The sequence below is a fragment of the Oreochromis niloticus genome, unplaced genomic scaffold (genome assembly GCF_001858045.2).
Source record: "Oreochromis niloticus isolate F11D_XX unplaced genomic scaffold, O_niloticus_UMD_NMBU tig00001657_pilon, whole genome shotgun sequence".
In the NCBI taxonomy this organism is placed as follows: Eukaryota; Metazoa; Chordata; class Actinopteri; order Cichliformes; family Cichlidae; genus Oreochromis; species Oreochromis niloticus.
The window spans coordinates 31,411-51,505 of NW_020327441.1; the positions used below are offsets into that span (position 1 = coordinate 31,411).

Below are 20,095 nucleotides of genomic sequence, written 5' to 3' on the forward strand. Positions count from 1 at the left end.
ATCCCAGTCACGGAAGCGTTGGAGGTAGTCCGTAAGAGATTACAGGATGACACCAACCTCAGCAACAGGACCACTCTCAGCATCGACCAAGTGTGTTTGCTTTTGGAACTGTGTCTTCATTCCACCTACTTCACATACAAGGGTCAGTTCTACAGGCAGAAACATGGGTGTGCCACGGGCTCCCCAGTTTCACCCATCGTGGCCAATTTGTACATGGAAGAAGTGGAAAAGAGGGCTTTGCTATCCTACCCTGGAACACCACCAAGCCATTGGTTCAGATATGTGGATGACACCTGGGTGAAAATCAAATCTCAGGACGTACCACAATTCATGGATCACATTAACTCGGTGGACCAACACATCAAATTCACCAGGGAGGATATGAAAAGTGGCAGGTTAGCCTTCTTAGACTGTGAGATTTCCATCAGTAATGGGGGACATCTAAAAGCTGACATGTACCGTAAACCTACGCATACGGATCAGTATCTAAGGTTTGACTCTCATCATCCACTGGAGCACAAACTGGGTGTCATCAGGACGCTACAACACAGAGCGAACACCATCCCCACTGACACAGCGGCCAGGGAGGCAGAAGAACAGCACATCAAGAAGGCCCTGAGTAAATGTGGTTATTCCAGCTGGACTTTTGTCAAAGCTGGGAAGGCGCCTAAAGAAAGCTCCAGCCGATCCTGGAGAGAAGGACAACCGCTGCCTAAGCGAAAACCTGTAGTGATCCCATATGTGTCAGGAGTATCGGAGCAGTTGAGACGCATTTTTTCTAAACACCGGGTCTCTGTGGCTTTTCAACCCCAAAATACGCTGCGCCAAAAACTGGTCCACCCCAAGGATCGGGTCCCCCGACACAAACAGAGTAACATAGTGTACGCTGTTAAGTGTCAGGAGGATTGCCAGGATTTATACATCGGGGAAACCAAACAACCTCTAGCGAAGCGGATTGCACAACACAGAAGAGCAACCTCATCAGGCCAGGACTCTGCAGTCTATTTACACCTACAGGCCAGTGGACACTCTTTCAACGATGAGGATGTACACATCCTGGACAGGGAGGAACGCTGGTTTGAGCGCGGAGTCAAGAAGGCCATTTACGTGAAAAGGGAAAGACCATCTCTGAATCGAGGAGGGGGCCTAAGGGTACATCTGTCACCATCTTACAATGCTGTGATTGCAGCCATTCCCCAACTCTCTGTGAATGGTACTCATGGCCATTGATCAGTGTTCTTTGATCAGTGGGTTTTGGTCAGTGATTGTTGATCAATGGTCATGGGAATTTGCATAATTATGATTAAGGAACTGACCTCACAGTCCATTGTTCCTTCAGTGAGCTGGTTTCAGTCATTATGCAAATGTACTGTTTATAAGGTTTGGGGAAACCTGCAGTCAGCTGAGACTGAAGAAGTCACTTGGATGAGTGACGAAACGTTTCTCCCACAAAACGCTACGTCCAGATGAACAGATTCAACTTTTGAAGATTTACTTTCCTGGATGATTGAGAATGCATCAAGACACTTCAGATAGGATGTATCTGCAATAAAACCTCCCCCAGCACAGAGGGGCTGGAGAGGTGGTCAGGGTCAAAGGAATGTCTTGATTCTATAGATTGAACTCAGACCTTACAAATTTAAGAAGCACAATGACAACATTCAACAATTAGACTTAAGATGTTCTTAGTGTGCTGGCTGTGACCAGCTGACCTGCTGCTCTCTGTGGATGTACACACCTGAATCCAACCAGATGTGAGCAGATGTTTCCTGGCTGATTTCATCGTCTACACTGTTTATGTTTTCTGTTTGGTTGATGGCACACAGTGTGTGGCATCAACTGATAAACATGGAGGAGGAAGTGTGATGGTCTGGGGCTGTTTGCTGATCCAGGGTCGGTGACTTGTGCAGAGTGAGAGGCTCCCTGAACCAAAACAGCTACCACAGCATCCTGCAGCACCATCCAGGACCCTCTGGTTGGTCAGGGGTTCATCCTACAGCAAGATAACAACCCAAAACATAAGTCTAAGCTACACCAGAACTACCTCAGGAACAAAGAACAAGATGGTGAGCTTGAAAACATGAAGTGTCCAGCACAGTCTCCAGACTTAAACCCCATCGAGCTGGTTTGAACTGGACAGAAGAGTAAAAACAAAGCAACCTACAAGGTCCACATTTATGGGAACTTCTGCTACAGATATGGGAGAATATTTGATTTCTATTGTAGACAGAATGCCACGGGAGTGTTCAGTCAAAAGTTTAGAATAAACTTTGGTCAATAAATGTGTTTCATGATTTATTTTAAATTTAAATTTCACCTTATAACATCATTTATATCATCAGACAGTAATGCTTTCATGTATTATGGCTCAACTGGGTGTGACCACACAAACTGTTACTTTTTCTTGTCGGGGTGGTTTATTTGTTTGTTTGTTTTTACTGATTACTTCCCCCCAAAAGTAATCCCGTTACTTTACTGATTATTTATTTTCAAAAGCAATTAGTTACTTAGTTACTTTTTAAAAACATGATTTACAACCTGAATAGGTGAAGCGATAGATCTTTTAGCCCAATTCTACTTTTTCTGCATAATCCATCATACAAAATGTAATCAAATGGAAACATCTCTTTTTAAAACTTGTTTTATTAGTTTTAATCTTTTAACTTTATGCATGAAGCAAACATTAAATTATATGCAACATTCTCTGGTTTAACATTTAAGCCTATTTTCTGCACATTCCAGCACATAAAATAAAATATTTTTTGTGTTTACACTCACTCTTTCAAATAAATGCAAGTAAAACACAGCAGAAAATAAATAAAATCAAAGACTCAGCGTTCCTGTTGCTCTATTTTCACCTGTATAGCAGGCGGAGGTTTGCCCTGGTGCAGGTGTGCCGCAGCGGTCAGTGGAAGAATCCGCGAGTTTCTCTGTGAATTTCCATGGTAGCTACTCGGTGCTCGCTCGGAAGTTTAGGGTTTTTTCGCTGTAAAACGAAGTTTTCTTCCCACGCAGTGAACAGTGGACACTAATGTTTTTGTCACTTTTTATGGAATCAAACTCAAAGTAAGGTCAGTACTTCCACGCTTTAAACGCTGCACGCTCATACTCTCTCCACACTCGATATATTATCCATTGTTGATCTGCAGCTGTTGTCACGAACGTCGCACTCTTTACATTACTGTCATGAGACACTCACAAAAAAAAAAATCACATTTTTAGTAACGCAGTAGCGCAGCATGTTTACGGGAAAGTAACGGTAATCTAATTACCTTTTTTGCAATAGTAATCCCTTACTTTACTCCTTACAGGGTAAAAGATGAAGACACCTAAAGAAATCCTTCTGGGGACTTTGGAGGATTTGGGACGTGATGACTTTAAAAAATTTAAGTGGCATCTGAAGAACAATGGGTGTGTAGAAGGTTTACCAGCAATCCCAGAGAGTGAACTGGAGAATGCAGAGAGGACGGACATAGTGGATCTGATGTTTGATGCCTACTCTATCAACACTTTTGAAGTCACTAAAAATCTTTTGGGGAGCATAAACAGAAATGATCTGTTGGAGAATTTAAATAATACCATCCCAGAACCCAAAGGTAAGTCAGGGAATGACTAAACAAAAAACACACAAACAATAAAAACATTAGTTAACATTACACAGCTGCCATAAGCATCTATATAAATAATAAATCCAACACTTTCAGGAGTGAGACACTGCAGAAAGCCAACAGTTTATATGTGTTCTATGCATCTGCACAAATAACCTCCTGTGTACGCATGAATATCTGCTGTTTGGGTTTTGATTAAAATTTTGATTAAAATGGGACCAGCAGCAGGTTTTCTGCCCATTTTACAGATTTATATTGTCAGATTGGTTTTATCAACATAAATGAGGCGACAACAACAGTTTGGGACATGTCACCAATATGATCAAAGTGTTTTTTCTTAAATCTACTTACGAGTTGAAGGTAAAGTTAAAAAAAATGGCTGCCATTTCTTTCTGCTGTTTGGAGACCCAAACAAAAAAAATGCCCAGACAGTAAATGGTTTTTATTATGGTTGATAAACAGGACACTAAGGTGATTGGTCAAAAGTTGGAGGAAAGCCACAGTTTTCCTTATTTGACTGAAATCCACCATTTCAGCTCACGTTTTTTCTTCTGCAGCTTTCTGGGAGATTCCACTTCAGCCTTCTGCTGGCAACGCTCCCATTACCATGCTTCCCTTAGGCAGCATCATTAGAAGACATACATTTACACTGCTATGCAGATGACACGCAGCTCTATCTATCCATGAAGCCAGGTAACACACACCAATTAGTTAAACTGCAGGAATGTCTTGAAGACATAAAGACCTGGATGGCCGCTAACTTTCTGCTTCTTAATTCAGATAAAACTGAGGTTATTGTACTCGGCCCTGAAAATCTTAGAAATATGGTATCTAACCAGATTCTTACTCTGGATGGCATTACCTTGGTCTCCAGTAACACTGTGAGGAACCTTGGAGTCATTTTTGACCAGGATATATCCTTCAATGTACATATTAAACAAATATGTAAGACTGCTTTCTGACATTTGTGCAACATCTCTAAAATTAGAAATATCCTGTCTCAGAGTGACGCTGAAAAACTAGTTCATGCATTTATTACTTCCAGGCTGGACTACTGTAATTCTTTATTATCAGGATGTCCAAAAAACTCGCTGAAAAGCCTTCAGCTGATCCAAAATGCTGCAGCAAGAGTCCTGACAGGGACTAGAAAGAGAGAGCATATTTCTCCTGTTTTGGCTTCCCGTCATTGGCTTCCTGTTGTTGTGGCCATTTTTGTTGAATGTTTATAAATCAATCAATATACTTTATTAATCCCAAAGGAAATTAGGGTTACAGCAGGCAGCACGCTAATGGCGCATGCACACTTACAAAGGAACCTTCTGACCAACTTTACACAAACATCACATTGGTGAGACATGTCAGAAAGGTAGGCTGATAGGAAAAAAAAAAAAAACAACGAAAATACATAACATGAGGTGAGAGGAGGAGAAAAAACTCCACTCAGACTGAGCTCCTAATGGGAGAACAGTTTGATAACAGAAAAAACACCTCAGCACAAAAAGCACATGACTATCAATACACCATGAAACACAAGACAAGCAACAGGGGCGGGTAAAGGGTAAGAGAGAGCCGGTGTAGACAGCGCATCCGGTCCTGCAGCATGTCTGCGCTGGTCCAGTCGACTGCCATCTTCCCCGGTGCAATTTGTATTCATTTTAGTTTTTTCTTTAAAGTTGTAAGAATATACTGACCTAGTTTTGTTGTGTAAATTTGTAATTAATTTTTGGAAAGGTTTTGGAAAGTGATTGGTTTATTAGCTTATGGACCCTCCCATTAATCAAGGGATTAAGAGCACCCTGGAGGGGTGTGGTAAATGTTTTTTGTTTGCCAAATGTCAGATAGGAGGACAGGAGGGTTAGAAAATGATTTTTTTGACCACTTTTAAGGTTGTTAAAGCAAATTAAGTTAACTTTCGTTTAATTTTAAGTTTTTAAGAAGTTATTTGGCTGATTTTTGTTTATAATTTTCCACGAAATAAATGGTATATGATTTTTAAACAATGGAGTCAGAAGTGCGTTCTAAAACAAACCTCCCGTTGCCACCCACGGCCTTTTCTTGGACTTTTTTGGTGTTTGGAACATAAAAGGCTGTGACATTTAAGTCAAAAAAAATCATTCGATTCGCATGGATGTCAACTTGGAAGCTGGGAAAACTTGGAAGATTGGACTTGGAAGATTGGATCTTCGCAGAACGGACTGAAAAAATGACGCAAAGTTCGTGAGTAAATGCGAAACTTTGTTTGGATGAGCCGAGACACTGAGCTGCAAAATGAAACATTTGTATTAAACAATTATCTTTTGGACCGTGTGAAACGAATTTTGTGGTTAAAATGGAGGAACAAGAAAGAGCTTTTTAATTTAATTAAAAAACGAAGAGCGAAGCTTGGCATTCTGACAAGAAAACGAAATGACATTAATGCTCTCATTGATGCTGGAGAATCAAAAGCCTCCATAGATGAACACATGAAAACATTTAATGATTATTTGGGAGAGTTTATGGACTTACAGACTTCAGTTCAAAAATTGCTGAACGATGATGAAAAGGAAACAGATCACAGCGATTGGTATGAACCTAAGCTGATCGGTTAAATCCAGAGCTCAAATCCTGCTCCTCACATACAAGGTCTTAAATAATCAGGCCCCATCTTATCTTAATGACCTTGTAGTACCATATCACCCTATTAGAGCACTTCACTCTCACACTGCAGGCCTACTTGTTGTTCCTAGAGTATTTAAAAGTAGAATGGGAGGGAGAGCCTTCAGTTTTCAGGACCCAAAAAGATAGTTGGGTTTTTTCTGTTGCATTATTGCAGGTTCTTTACCTTACAATATAAAGCACATTGGGGTGACTGTTGTTGTTATTTGGAGGAATAAAAAAAAAAACCAAAAAAAAACTTGGAGTTCTTTCATTTATTCTACATATTTATTCATTACTGGCTCCATAGTGTCATTTATGTAATATGTGAAATGTTGCTAGTATTGATTTGGTGCTGTATAAATAAAACTGAATTAAATTGAATGTTTCTCTGCAAAACCTGCACTCAGTTATAACCCAAGTGTCAGGGATTGGACTCAAGCACAAAACCAAGAACCGGAAGCTGAGTGACTTTAAACAGAAATTTACTTAACTAGATTTCTTGACAAGGAAGCTGAATCGCAGCTAAATTCAACAGCGATCAAGGTATTATGAGAAGTGCAGAGCTGAGGCCAGAACATAAGCTGAGGCAGGTCAAAGGAACAACAGGGGCAGGAAACTATCCAGGAACACTGGAACAAAGGAGATAATAATCAGTGGTCCACAGTGTAGTGCATGAGTCCAAGATTTAAAAACTAAGAGGTCTTACGTGGCTGCAGGTGGAGATTAGCTGGAGGAGGAGATGAATTAAATCTGGGTACAGAGTGAGACCTGGGTGCACAGGGAGGCAGGCAGGTGAGGATGGCAGTTTGCAAGAGTAAGTTTTACCAGCAGTGGCAGGCCAGAATCCTGAGGCGTGACTTATGGCGTGAGTTGAAGATATATCCAGGTGCTGACTAGGGAACAGGAATAGAGGGTTACGCGAAACATGCTGAGCAGCACAAGACAAAATGTGATGCAGAGAACTCACTGTGGTAAGCAGACAGTCTGGAGAAGGTTCATTGTGAGTGCTGCTCATAAATACTGCCGGAGTAATTGGCAACAGGTGAGGAGCGAGGAGGGCTCCACCCAGGGGAGGAGAGCTGATGCTGTGGAAAGTTACTCAGACTCACCTGGATCATGACACCAAGAGTCCAGTGAACTGAACACACAACCACAGTAACCAGAATACAGTTTTCTCATTTGTGTCATTTGCTGTATCTTCATGCAGAGATTCTCCCTGAGTGTCAGCTCAAACTCAAGTCAAACCTGAAGCAGAAGTTCCAGTGTGTGCTTGAGGGGATTTCTACAACAGGAAACCCGACCCTTCTGAATGAGATCTACACAGAGCTCTACATCACAGAGGGAGGGACTGCAGAGGTCAATGATGAACATGAGGTCAGACAGATTGAAACAGCATCCAGGAAACCAGAGAGACCAGAAACAACCATCAGACAAGGAGACATCTTTAAACTCCCACCTGGAAGAGATAAACCAGTAAGAACAGTTCTGACAATGGGAGTGGCTGGCATTGGGAAAACAGTCCTAACACAGAAGTTCACTCTGGACTGGGCTGAAGGCAAAGCCAACCAGGACTTCCAGTTCATATTTCCATTCACTTTCAGAGAGCTGAATCTGCTAAAAGAGAAAAAGTTCAGCTTGGTGGAACTTGTTCATCACTTCTTTACTGAAACCAAAGAAGCAGGAATCTGCAGCTTTGAAGACTTCCAGGTTGTGTTCATCTTTGATGGTCTGGATGAGTGTCGACTTCCTCTGGACTTCAAAAAAAATACAATCCTAATTGACCCTAGAGAGTCCACCTCAGTGGATGTGCTGCTGATAAACCTCATCAGAGGGAAACTGCTTCCCTCTGCTCGCCTCTGGATAACCACACGACCTGCAGCAGCCAATCAGATCCCTCCTGACTGTGTTGGCATGGTGACAGAGGTCAGAGGTTTCACTGACCCACAGAAGGAGGAGTACTTCAGGAAGAGATTCAGAGATGAGGAGCAGGCCAGCAGGATCATCTCCCACATCAAGACATCACGAAGCCTCCACATCATGTGCCACATCCCAGTCTTCTGCTGGATCACTGCTACAGTTCTGGAGGATGAGCTGAAAACCAGTGACAGTGAAGATCTGCCTAAGACTCTCACAGAGCTCTACCTACGCCTTGTGCTATTTCACCTAAAAACAAAGGACATCAAGTATGATGGAGGAGCTGAGACAGATTCATGCAGGAAGATGATTGAGTCTCTGGGAAAACTGGCTTTTGATCAGCTGCAGAAAGGAAACCTGATCTTCTATGAATCAGACCTGACAGAGTGTGGCATCGATATCAGAGCAGCCTCAGTGTACTCAGGAGTGTTCACACAGATCTTTAAAGCTGATAAGCGTAACATGTTCAACAACGTTGTTTACTGTTTCATCCATCTGAGCATTCAGGAGTTCTTTGCTGCTCTTCATGTCTATCTGACCTTCATCAACTCTGGAGTCAACCTGCTTAAGAAACAATCTCCTCTCTCTAAAATTTTCCAGAAAACACTTACTGTAAAAGACTTCTACCAGAGTGCTGTGGAAAAGGCCTTAGAGAGTCCAAATGGATACCTGGACTTGTTCCTCCGCTTCCTCCTGGGTCTTTCACTGCAGACCAATCAGAATCTCCTACGCATGCTGACACAGACAGGAAGTAGCTCACAGACCAATCAGGAAACAGTCCAGTACATCAAGAAGAAGCTCAGTGGGAAACTGTCTGCAGAGAAAAGCATCAATCTGTTCCACTGTCTGAATGAACTGGATGATCGTTCTCTAGTGGAGGAGATCCAGCAGTCCCTGAGTTCAGGACGTCTCTCCACAGATAATCTGTCTCCTGCTCAGTGGTCGGCTCTGGTCTTCATCTTACTGTCATCAGATCTGGATGAGTTCGACCTGCAGAAATACTCCTGTTCAGAGAAGGCATTTTTGAAGCTGCTGCCAGTGGTCAAAGCATCCAAGAAAGTGCTGTAAGTGAATCTATGAACAAATATGTTTAATAATGCTAGATGAATAAAAGAATATGTCTCCATTGTTATTCTTCCTCAGGCTGAGACGTTGTAAACTCTCAAGAAGAAGCTTTGAAGCTTTGTCTGAAATTCTCAGCTCCTCATCCAATCATCTGAGAGAGCTGGACCTGAGCTTCAAGAAGCTGCAGGATTCAGAATTGGATTTGCTGTGTGTTGGACTAAAGAGTCCTGACTGTAAACTTGAAACTCTCGGGTAAGGATACAGACTTTTTGACACTTTTTGACTCTTAAATCTGTAAGTTTATCTTGATGACGACATTCAAAGTCAGCACAATTTTCCTTTTAAGTTCCCGAGTTTATATTTTTGACTGTCAGGTTGTCTGGACAGATGTTTTTATTTTATTTTATTTTTTTACTTGTCCCCAAAGTCAGAACTAAACCCACATGTAGGTGACTTTCTGTTACTGGAGCAGCCTTCCTGAAGACAGCAGTGTGTTTTCATGCTTTTAAAGCCAAACTCACCTTTCTGACATGGCTTTCATTTATTATCTACTTTGTATTTGTCATCTATATTTATCATGCACTACTTTGCTCATTTATTGTTTGGTTTTAATGTTCTTACCTGGTCTCTGGTTTGTTTGTTTGTTTGTTTGTTTTGCTCAGTTCTGTTTTTCTGAGGTTTTTTAAGTTATTAAATTTGTAACTGTAGTGATTTGTGTGTGTGACAGAGAGACACTGCTAGGGATTTTTGACACAAGTTGTTCTTGTAAAATCAGTCTGTGAAGGTTCTCAGACATCCAGGTCACCGTAGTCTAAGGAGCTTGGAAAGAAAAGCGTCTGGACTTCTTTAAGTTTCCTTGAAGATGTTTCACCTCTCATCAGAGAAGCATCTTCAGTTCTAGAGTCAAATGGTGGAGAGTCCCAGATTTAAACCCTGTGGGAGTGTCCCCCCAAGACATGGACCAGACTTCATAATCCAGACTTTGAAATTGGCTCCGATTATTTCCTCCTCTGTTACAGTGAGCTCACCCCAACAGTTAAACACACTATTAAACACGCTAATTTCAAAGCTTTTTATTAGAAACACATTTAAACATCTACTTTTTAATATCTCAGGAAGCACAAGTAAGCCTGCAGTCTGAGAGTGCAGTGCTGTGTGAGGAGAATAAGGGATTAATAATAAGAATCAGCTCATATTAGATAATAAGGTTTATTCCAGGAAGCCGCTTCCTGTTCCAGATCAGCACACCCCACTTTGCAGTTATTTATTTGTAAAGCATGTTTGGAATCATGTCTGATTTTCGTTCCACTTCTCACGTGTTCACCACTTTGTGTTGGTCTTTCACGTGGATTCCAATAACATTGATTCATGTTTGTGGCTGTAATGTGACAAAATGTGGGAAAGTTCAAGGGGGCCAAATACTTTTGCAAGCCACTGTATTTCCCCCGGGTGGTTTTCACACAGCTGAATAAACGTCAAACAGAAAACTGATTAAGCAGAAGTGTGAGATGGCCGAGAATTTACTCCAGTGTCCTGTTATATTTTAGATAGCAAGGAGCAGACGGACGAGTTTATTAAACTCCACCGAGACAGCGGTGACTCAAATCTGAAGGCTAGACCGTTCCGTTTCATAGCCGTTTATTTCCGGCCTACCCGACCTTCTGAGGACCCGGCCCACATAGACCGAAGGCCGGGTCCTCAGGAGGATGCAACCCATGAATTTGGACATGACCATAGTAAAAGTTAATGGTGTCTGACCATTGACTGTAGAAAACATGGACAACACGACAGCTCCCCAAAAATGAAGACAAAACGTCTCTATCGCCCCCTGGTGTCTGGCTGCAGTATAGGTCATAAACCCCGCCTCCTCCATGTTAGCGGATGGGACTGGGGTCAGACTAAAATAAATTAATTCTCCTCAGATAATTTTTTTCCAGAGATTCTTTATTTTGTTATCAATAGTTCTCATCACGCTGATTGATGTCCAAGGGGTCTCCTCTCCCATAAGTTTGATTCTAATTCCTACCGCGGTGATGGTAAATTGGGGTGAAGCGTCATCATAGCAGCTTTGACTGGCAGCTGCAGTCACGGAGAAACTTGCGTATCTCTGTTCGGGAATAGCAGATAGAGCGTAGGCTCTGAGAGGCGGGCCAGCGTTTACGCTACGAAAACACGACCGAGTGTTTTAACCTGACAGCCTGAGGTGTTCTTCAGTAAACTGGACTACCTGACAGAAGGACCCGAGGCCCCGCTGCACTTTTTCGGTAAGTTAAACGTGTTTGTAAGCTAATCCGTAACTACCGTCCTTAGCTAGCTCCTGAGACCTAAGCTGTGCCCCAAAACGTCGGCTGCATCCTTCGGAGGACCCGACCTTCGCGGTCTACGTGGGCCGGGTCCTTCGAAGACCGAGAAGGCCGGAAGTGCGAGGCTGTGAAATGGGACGGTCTAGCCTTCAGATTTGTGTCACCGCTGTGTGGGTGGAGTTTAATAAACTCGGCCGTCTGCTTCTTGCTATCTAAAATATAACAGGACACTGGCGTAAACTCTCGACCGTCTCACACTTATGTTTAATCAGTTTTCTGTTTGACGTTTATTCAACTGTGTGAAAATCCCGGAGGAACCCACCCGATGGATTAATAAAGTTTTATTTAATCTAATAATCTAATAACTTTGATCTCAGCCAACCCGATTTACTCACGAACAAATAAAACCAAACCAAAAAAAAGCCAAACAATTACATTTTTAAGTTATCCGAGTGACTTATATATCATGTTTAACCTGAGTAGCGAAATAGCGGGGGTCTGAAAACGATGACGCCGGGAGTCCGCTGCTGTCACCGGCTCGAGCGACCATTGAACCCCCCCGGCTTGCTATCGAGTGGGTGGGTAACAGACGTCTCCGAAAACGTCGGCGCACTTTTGCAAATATGCGATGTCTTGATAAACCAAGCAGATATTTGAAATTTACACCGCCACTTTCTCGCCTGAAAATATGTTAAAAATTTATTTTGTGACCCAGAAAGATTAATAAGAGTCATTTTAAAACTTAGTAGCGGCCGCCATTGTTGGAAACTGAATTTGGCTGGGCCGCGCTATGAATTCTGGGATATGGTGGGCCACGAAGGACACACCCGACCCATCCTTCAAATTCGGGGAAATGAAGGATGCATTTGTCGGCTGCATTTGAACGAGACGACGAATTGGGACAGCCTTCGTCGCCGGGCTGTGACGTAATCGGCCTTCAAATGCGGCCTCCGGAGGATGCAGCCGACGTTTTGGGACACAGCTCTAGGTAGCTAAAATGAGCACTCGGCTGTCGGGGTTCGTTTAGCTAATCTGTGCAGGTGAATGAATTTACTAAAGAAATTAAGAGAAACGCCCCGGGCTACTCAGTCACTAATTACTGTTACTGTACTTTTATTACAAGTATTATACTGTGAAAGCAACAGGCTGCACCCTGCTGCAGCTCCTGTGCAGAGCTGAGTATTAAATATTTTATTAAACAGCAGCATGTTTTCAGTCTCTTCCCACATGTGTAAAGACAGTAACACCAACTTTAAAAACCTGGCACTTCAGTAACTCCTCATTAATCCGTAAAAACTGATCAAATAGCAAAGCTCAATATTTACTGAAACCAACGACTTCCTGTTGGCAGCTTAAGTTAAAATGTTTGTTTCATTTTTCCACTGATTAATTTTTGAGCACTGACTGTATTTTTTTTATACTGAGTTTGTTGCAATATATTGTTAATGAGGTATGTTCACAAATACACATGTGCAGAACTCTGTACAGCTTACATCCTTTAAGACAAATAGTTTGAAGCATTAATATTTCTTGTTCAATACCAGTGCTGATACCAGTGCTGATACCAGTGCTGATAACACTGCTGATAACACTGACTCTTAAGGACCCAGGACATTCATGGTTCAAAAAACAAAACAATGAAAAACACTTTTGTCATACTTGTGTTCAGTTTTGTATAGAAATGAGACCAAATTGATTGTGAGGTTAAATGTGATAGAAACAGCTCACACTGACATCCATCCTGATCAAACATGAGTGTCATGAAGCCTGTTTGCAGTTATTTGCTCTGTTTTCCACTCTGGATGTTGTTTCTGTTCAGCTGTAAGTGTAAAAGGCTCCAGTCTAAAATGTCAGCTGGTCCATGTGCAGCTGGCTGTGAGGCTCAGGGAGCGTCTACAAAGTGCAACACTGAAAGAACATCGTCCATAAATATTGAGGAATAACTGGACTCTCATACAGCGAGACTCAAATGCCTTTAAACATCAGCTTATCCTGCTGATCCAAGTCCAACACTGAGTTTGTAAAAACATGTTTGTCAATCATTTTGTTTGGTTTGTGAGGAAAATGATTCAATAACTTGCTGCTAATACACAACATTTCATCATATTTCCTCATAACCCTCTTTTGTCTGACCATTTGATCCCATTTGAATTTGCAATAAAGGATCCACAGAGTTTGGTGACAATAATGACAGTAGATGTTTGTGTGATGGAAGCAAATGAGTGTGTGATGTTCTTTCAGTGTTGCACTTTGTAGACGGTCCCTGAGCACTGGTCTCACAGCCAGCTGCACATAGAGACCAGTGTTGTTAGTCCAGGTCAGAAGATGACTTGTTGGAATGAAAATGAGCTTGTAGTTTGTCTGCTTTAATCATGTGACTGGAAAAAGGTGTTGGACTTCAAATATGTCCATTTCTTTCACACTTCACCTTTAAAAGTGAAGCCATGTGGTTCCTGGAAGGAAAAACACGACTTTTTCAAGTCTTTGTCCTGTTTTTATGAGAAATGTACGACTTTAATGTGAAACATTCAGAGTTTTTTCTCTTGTTGTGTTTGTTTGAAGCTGCTTCCTGTTGGCTTCAGCTGTTTGGAGTTTCCATTTTCTAAACTTCTACATTCTGAACCTTCTTCAGCTCTGAACAGATGATGAAACACTGAATGATTTCAAGCACTTTGTCTAATAAACTTACATCTTTCATTCTTTATACAGATTGAGTGTCTGTGGTTTGTCAGAGATCAGCTGTGATTATCTGGCAGCAGCACTGAAGTCCAACCCCTCCCATCTGAGAGAGCTGGACCTGAGCTACAACTACGACCTGCAGGATTCAGGAGTGAAGCATCTGTGTGGTTTCCTGGAGAGTCCAGGATGTGGACTTGAAACTCTGAGGTCAGTCAGCATGTTTTAGTTGTGCTGAGATGAATATGATGTGAAAGTTGTGCTGACACTAAACTGCAGACATCAGGCTGATATTATACTGATCCACACTGAGGATCTTCATGGTAAAGTCTGTTTTCTTCTTCTCTGGTTTAGTCCATTGACTGCAGCAGAACAATGTTCACATTTCAAACAGTGATACTCAACGTATGGCCCGCGGCCCACACGTGGCCTGCCCACCTTTCCTAACTCAGAGAGAGTGGACCCTGATTAACTGTGTAGCTTCTTCCTCATGGTTCTAAGTATCAGACACAACAATGAATAATCCACAGCTGACTGTCTTTAGCAGGTCAAAGGTCACGGCACACAGCAGACAGTCAGAAATATTATAATTCTGATCATTTATCAGTTCTGACACTGTGAGACTTGATCAGAGGTGTGATCATCACAGCAGAGGCCTTTGTGTCAAAGTCACTGAGGATCAAACAGAAACACATGAAGCAGATTTTCCTCTTCTGGCTTTTTATAGCAGATAACCTTCAAAATCTTCTGCAGTCGATCAAAAACTGAAGCAAACCATGAATCAACATGTGAACATGAGCTGATGCTGCTGAAGTGAAGCAAAGTTACAGAGGTTTGATTACAGACACAGCTGAGAGTTTGTAATCTGTCATCATTTTAAAAAGTTTCCATGGAACAGCAGAAATGAGGCTTTACTGTCAGAGGCCGACAGCACTGAACACAACAGCAGACTGGTGGCTAAGAAACAGTGAATGATGCAGAAACAGATGTTTGAAGCTGTTCTTGGAGGACACTGAGAGAGAGAGAGCTGTGCAGGCAGGAACAGCCAAAGTCAGAGAGAATTCATGAGCATATTTATCAAACGTGAAGCAGAGTTTGGATCTTCTTTTGCTGCTGGTTCACTCAGTTTTGGTTGGAGACAGATGAAACCTGCAGCTTCAGGATCTGTGAGCTGTCCACTTTCATCTCCGACGGCGTGTCCGTGTACGTGCCGTCGAGTGAACGATCCACGCTCTGTGTTTCCATCTTTGTGTGTTTAGCTGCTCTCATTTACTGTTTTAGCTGTTTGCTGCTGGTTGAAATAGTTTGTGAGCTTTAAGCTGAGATTCTGGCAAAATACATTTATATTAAACATCGATTCAGGATTGAATGAATCAACATCGTTTTCTTCAAATTCAAACCATTTAAATAGGAAAATCCATTTTTTACAGCCGCCTCTAATGCTGGGTAATGTCAGCTGGTCCATGTGCAGCTGGCTGTGAGGCTCAGGGAGCGTCTACAAAGTGCAACACTGAAAGAACATCGTCCATAAATATTGAGGAATAACTGGACTCTCATACAGCGAGACTCAAATGCCTTTAAACATCAGCTTATCCTGCTGATCCAAGTCCAACACTGAGTTTGTAAAAACATGTTTGTCAATCATTTTGTTTGGTTTGTGAGGAAAATGATTCAATAACTTGCTGCTAATACACAACATTTCATCATATTTCCTCATAACCCTCTTTTGTCTGACCATTTGATCCCATTTGAATTTGCAATAAAGGATCCACAGAGTTTGGTGACAATAATGACAGTAGATGTTTGTGTGATGGAAGCAAATGAGTGTGTGATGTTCTTTCAGTGTTGCCCTTTGTAGACGCTCCCTGAGCACTGGTCTCACAGCCAGCTGCACATAGAGACCAGTGTTGTTAGTCCAGGTCAGAAGATGACTTGTTGGAATGAAAATGAGCTTGTAGTTTGTCTGCTTTAATCATGTGACTGGAAAAAGGTGTTGGACTTCAAATATGTCCATTTCTTTCACACTTCACCTTTAAAAGTGAAGCCATGTGGTTCCTGGAAGGAAAAACACGACTTTTTCAAGTCTTTGTCCTGTTTTTATGAGAAATGTATGACTTTAATGTGAAACATTCAGAGTTTTTTCTCTTGTTGTGTTTGTTTGAAGCTGCTTCCTGTTGGCTTCAGCTGTTTGGAGTTTCCATTTTCTAAACTTCTACATTCTGAACCTTCTTCAGCTCTGAACAGATGATGAAACACTGAATGATTTCAAGCTCACACTTTGTCTAATAAACTTACATCTTTCATTCTTTACAGATTGAAGGAATGTGTTTTGTCAGAGATCAGCTGTGATTATCTGGCAGCAGCACTGAAGTCCAACCCCTCCCATCTGAGAGAGCTGGACCTGAGCTCCAACAACAAGCTGCAGGATTCAGGAGTGAAGCATCTGTGTGGTTTCCTGGAGAGTCCAGGATGTGGACTTGAAACTCTGAGGTCAGTCAGCATGTTTTAGTTGTGCTGAGATGAATATGATGTGAAAGTTGTGCTGACACTAAACTGCAGACATCAGGCTGATATTATACTGATCCACACTGAGGATCTTCATGGTAAAGTCTGTTTTCTTCTTCTCTGGTTTAGTCCATTGACTGCAGCAGAACAATGTTCACATTTCAAACAGTGATACTCAACGTATGGCCCGCGGCCCACACGTGGCCTGCCCACCTTTCCTAACTCCGAGAGAGTGGACCCTGATTAACTGTGTAGCTTCTTCCTCATGGTTCTAAGTATCAGACACAACAATGAATAATCCACAGCTGACTGTCTTTAGCAGGTCAAAGGTCACGGCACACAGCAGACAGTCAGAAATATTATAATTCTGATCATTTATCAGTTGTGACACTGTGAGACTTGATCAGAGGTGTGATCATCACAGCAGAGGCCTTTGTGTCAAAGTCACTGAGGATCAAACAGAAACACATGAAGCAGATTTTCCTCTTCTGGCTTTTTATAGCAGATAACCTTCAAAATATTCTGCAGTCGATCAAAAACTGAAGCAAACCATGAATCAACATGTGAACATGAGCTGATGCTGCTGAAGTGAAGCAAAGTTACAGAGGTTTGATTACAGACACAGCTGAGAGTTTGTAATCTGTCAGCATTTTAAAAAGTTTCCATGGAACAGCAGAAACGAGGCTTTACTGTCAGAGGCCGACAGCACTGAACACAACAGCAGACTGGTGGCTAATAAACAGTGAATGATGCAGAAACAGATGTTTGAAGCTGTTCTTGGAGGACACTGAGAGAGAGAGAGCTGTGCAGGCAGGAACAGCCAAAGTCAGAGAGAATTCATCAGCATATTTATCAAACGTGAAGCAGAGTTTGGATCTTCTTTTGTTGCTGGTTCACTCAGTTTTGGTTGGAGACAGATGAAACCTGCAGCTTCAGGATCTGTGAGCTGTCCACTTTCAGCCCCGACGGCGTGTCGTGTACGTGCCGTCGAGTGAACGATCCACGCTCTGTGTTTCCATCTTGTGTGTTTAGCTGCTCTCATTTACTGTTTTAGCTGTTTGCTGCTGGTTGAAATAGTTTGTGAGCTTTAAGCTGAGATTCTGGCAAAATACATTTATATTAAACATCGATTCAGGATTGAATGAATCAACATCGTTTTCTTCCAATTCAAACCATTTAAATGGGAACATGAATTTTTTACAGCCGCCTCTAATGCTGGGTAATGTCAGCTGGTCCATGTGCAGCTGGCTGTGAGGCTCAGGGAGCGTCTACAAAGTGCAACACTGAAAGAACATCATCCATAAATATTGAGGAATAACTGGACTCTCATACAGCGAGACTCAAATGCCTTTAAACATCAGCTTATCCTGCTGATCCAAGTCCAACACTGAGTTTATAAAAACATGTTTGTCAATCATTTTGTTTGGTTTGTGAGGAAAATGATTCAATAACTTGCTGCTAATACACAACATTTCATCATATTTCCTCATAACCCTCTTTTGTCTGACCATTTGATCCCATTTGAATTTGCAATAAAGGATCCACAGAGTTTGGTGACAATAATGACAGTAGATGTTTGTGTGATGGAAGCAAATGAGTGTGTGATGTTCTTTCAGTGTTGCCCTTTGTAGACGCTCCCTGAGCCTCACAGCCAGCTGCACATAGAGACCAGTGTTGTTAGTCCAGGTCAGAAGATGACTTGTTGGAATGAAAATGAGCTTGTAGTTTGTCTGCTTTAATCATGTGACTGGAAAAAGGTGTTGGACTTCAAATATGTCCATTTCTTTCACACTTCACCTTTAAAAGTGAAGCCATGTGGTTCCTGGAAGGAAAAACACGACTTTTTCAAGTCTTTGTCCTGTTTTATGAGAAATGTACGACTTTAATGTGAAACATTCAGAGTTTTTTCTCTTGTTGTGTTTGTTTGAAGCTGCTTCCTGTTGGCTTCAGCTGTTTGGAGTTTCCATTTCTAAACTTCTACATTCTGAACCTTCTTCAGCTCTGAACAGATGATGAAACACTGAATGATTTCAAGCTCACACTTTGTCTAATAAACTTACATCTTTCATTCTTTATACAGATTGAGGGGCTGTGGTTTGTCAGAGATCAGCTGTGATTATCTGGCAGCAGCGCTGAAGTCCAACCCCTCCCATCTGAGAGAGCTGGACCTGAGCTCCAACAACAAGCTGCAGGATTCAGGAGTGAAGCATCTGTGTGGTTTCCTGGAGAGTCCAGGATGTGGACTTGAAACTCTGAGGTCAGTCAGCATGTTTTAGTTGTGCTGAGATGAATATGATGTGAAAGTTGTGCTGACACTAAACTGCAGACATCAGGCTGATATTATACTGATCCACACTGAGATCTTCATGGTAAAGTCTGTTTTCTTCTTCTCTGGTTAGTCCATTGACTGTAGCAGAACAATGTTCACATTTAAACAGTGATACTCAACGTATGGCCCGCGGCCCACACGCGGCCTGCCCACCTTTCCTAACTCAGAGAGAGTGGACCCTGATTAACTGTGTAGCTTCTTCCTCATGGTTCTAAGTATCAGACACAACAATGAATAATCCACAGCTGACTCTCTTTAGCAGGTCAAAGGTCACGACACACAGCAGACAGTCAGAAATATTATAATTCTGATCATTTATCAGTTGTGACACTGTGAGACTTGATCAGAGGTGTGATCATCACAGCAGAGGCCTTTGTGTCAAAGTCACTGAGGATCAAACAGAAACACATGAAGCAGATTTCCTCTTCTGGCTTTTATAGCAGATAACCTTCAAAATCTTCTGCAGTCGATCAAAACTGAAGCAAACCATGAATCAACATTGAACATGAGCTGATGCTGCTGAAGTGAAGCAAAGTTACAGAGGTTGATTACAGACACAGCTGAGAGTTTGTAATCTGTCCAGCATTTTAAAAAGTTTCCATGGAACAGCAGAAACGAGGCTTTACTGTCAGAGGCCGACAGCACTGAACACAACAGCAGACTGGTGGCTAATAAACAGTGAATGATGCAGAAACAGATGTTTGAAGCTGTTCTTGGAGGACACTGAGAGAGAAGGAGCTGTGCAGCAGGAACAGCCAAAGTCAGAGAGAATTCATGACATGTTTATCAAACGTGAAGCAGTTTGGATCTTCTTTTGCTGCTGGTTCACTCAGTTTTGGTTGGAGACAGATGAAACCTGCAGCTTCAGGATCTGTGAGCTGTCCACTTTCAGCCCCGACGGCGTGTCCGTGTACGTGCCGTCGAGTGAACGATCCACGCTCTGTGTTTCCATCTTTGTGTTTTAGCTGCTCTCATTTACTGTTTTAGCTGTTTGCTGCTTGTTGAAATAGTTTGAGCTTTAACTGAGATTCTGGCAAAATACATTTATATTAAACATC

The 20,095-nt window shown here is 42.0% G+C and overlaps 2 long non-coding RNA genes across 3 annotated transcripts; one reads left to right on the forward strand and one right to left on the reverse strand.

Annotated features, from left to right (window-relative positions):
• Nucleotides 1-6,653: 6,653 nt before the first annotated feature.
• Nucleotides 6,654-7,406, reverse strand: LOC109200943 (uncharacterized). Of its 2 annotated transcripts, XR_003217549.1 has the most exons (4): nt 7,213-7,406; nt 7,071-7,138; nt 6,952-6,995; nt 6,654-6,874 (listed from the first exon to the last, which is right to left on the reverse strand). It is a non-coding gene; the product is annotated as an uncharacterized LOC109200943 (long non-coding RNA). The 2 variants fall into 2 exon arrangements; XR_002060988.2 differs by having other exon boundaries at nt 7,071-7,405.
• A 1,644-nt stretch (nt 7,407-9,050) lies between these two features.
• Nucleotides 9,051-18,845, forward strand: LOC109200944 (uncharacterized). Its single transcript, XR_002060989.1, has 3 exons — nt 9,051-9,223; nt 9,303-9,476; nt 18,789-18,845. It is a non-coding gene; the product is annotated as an uncharacterized LOC109200944 (long non-coding RNA).
• Nucleotides 18,846-20,095: the final 1,250 nt, after the last annotated feature.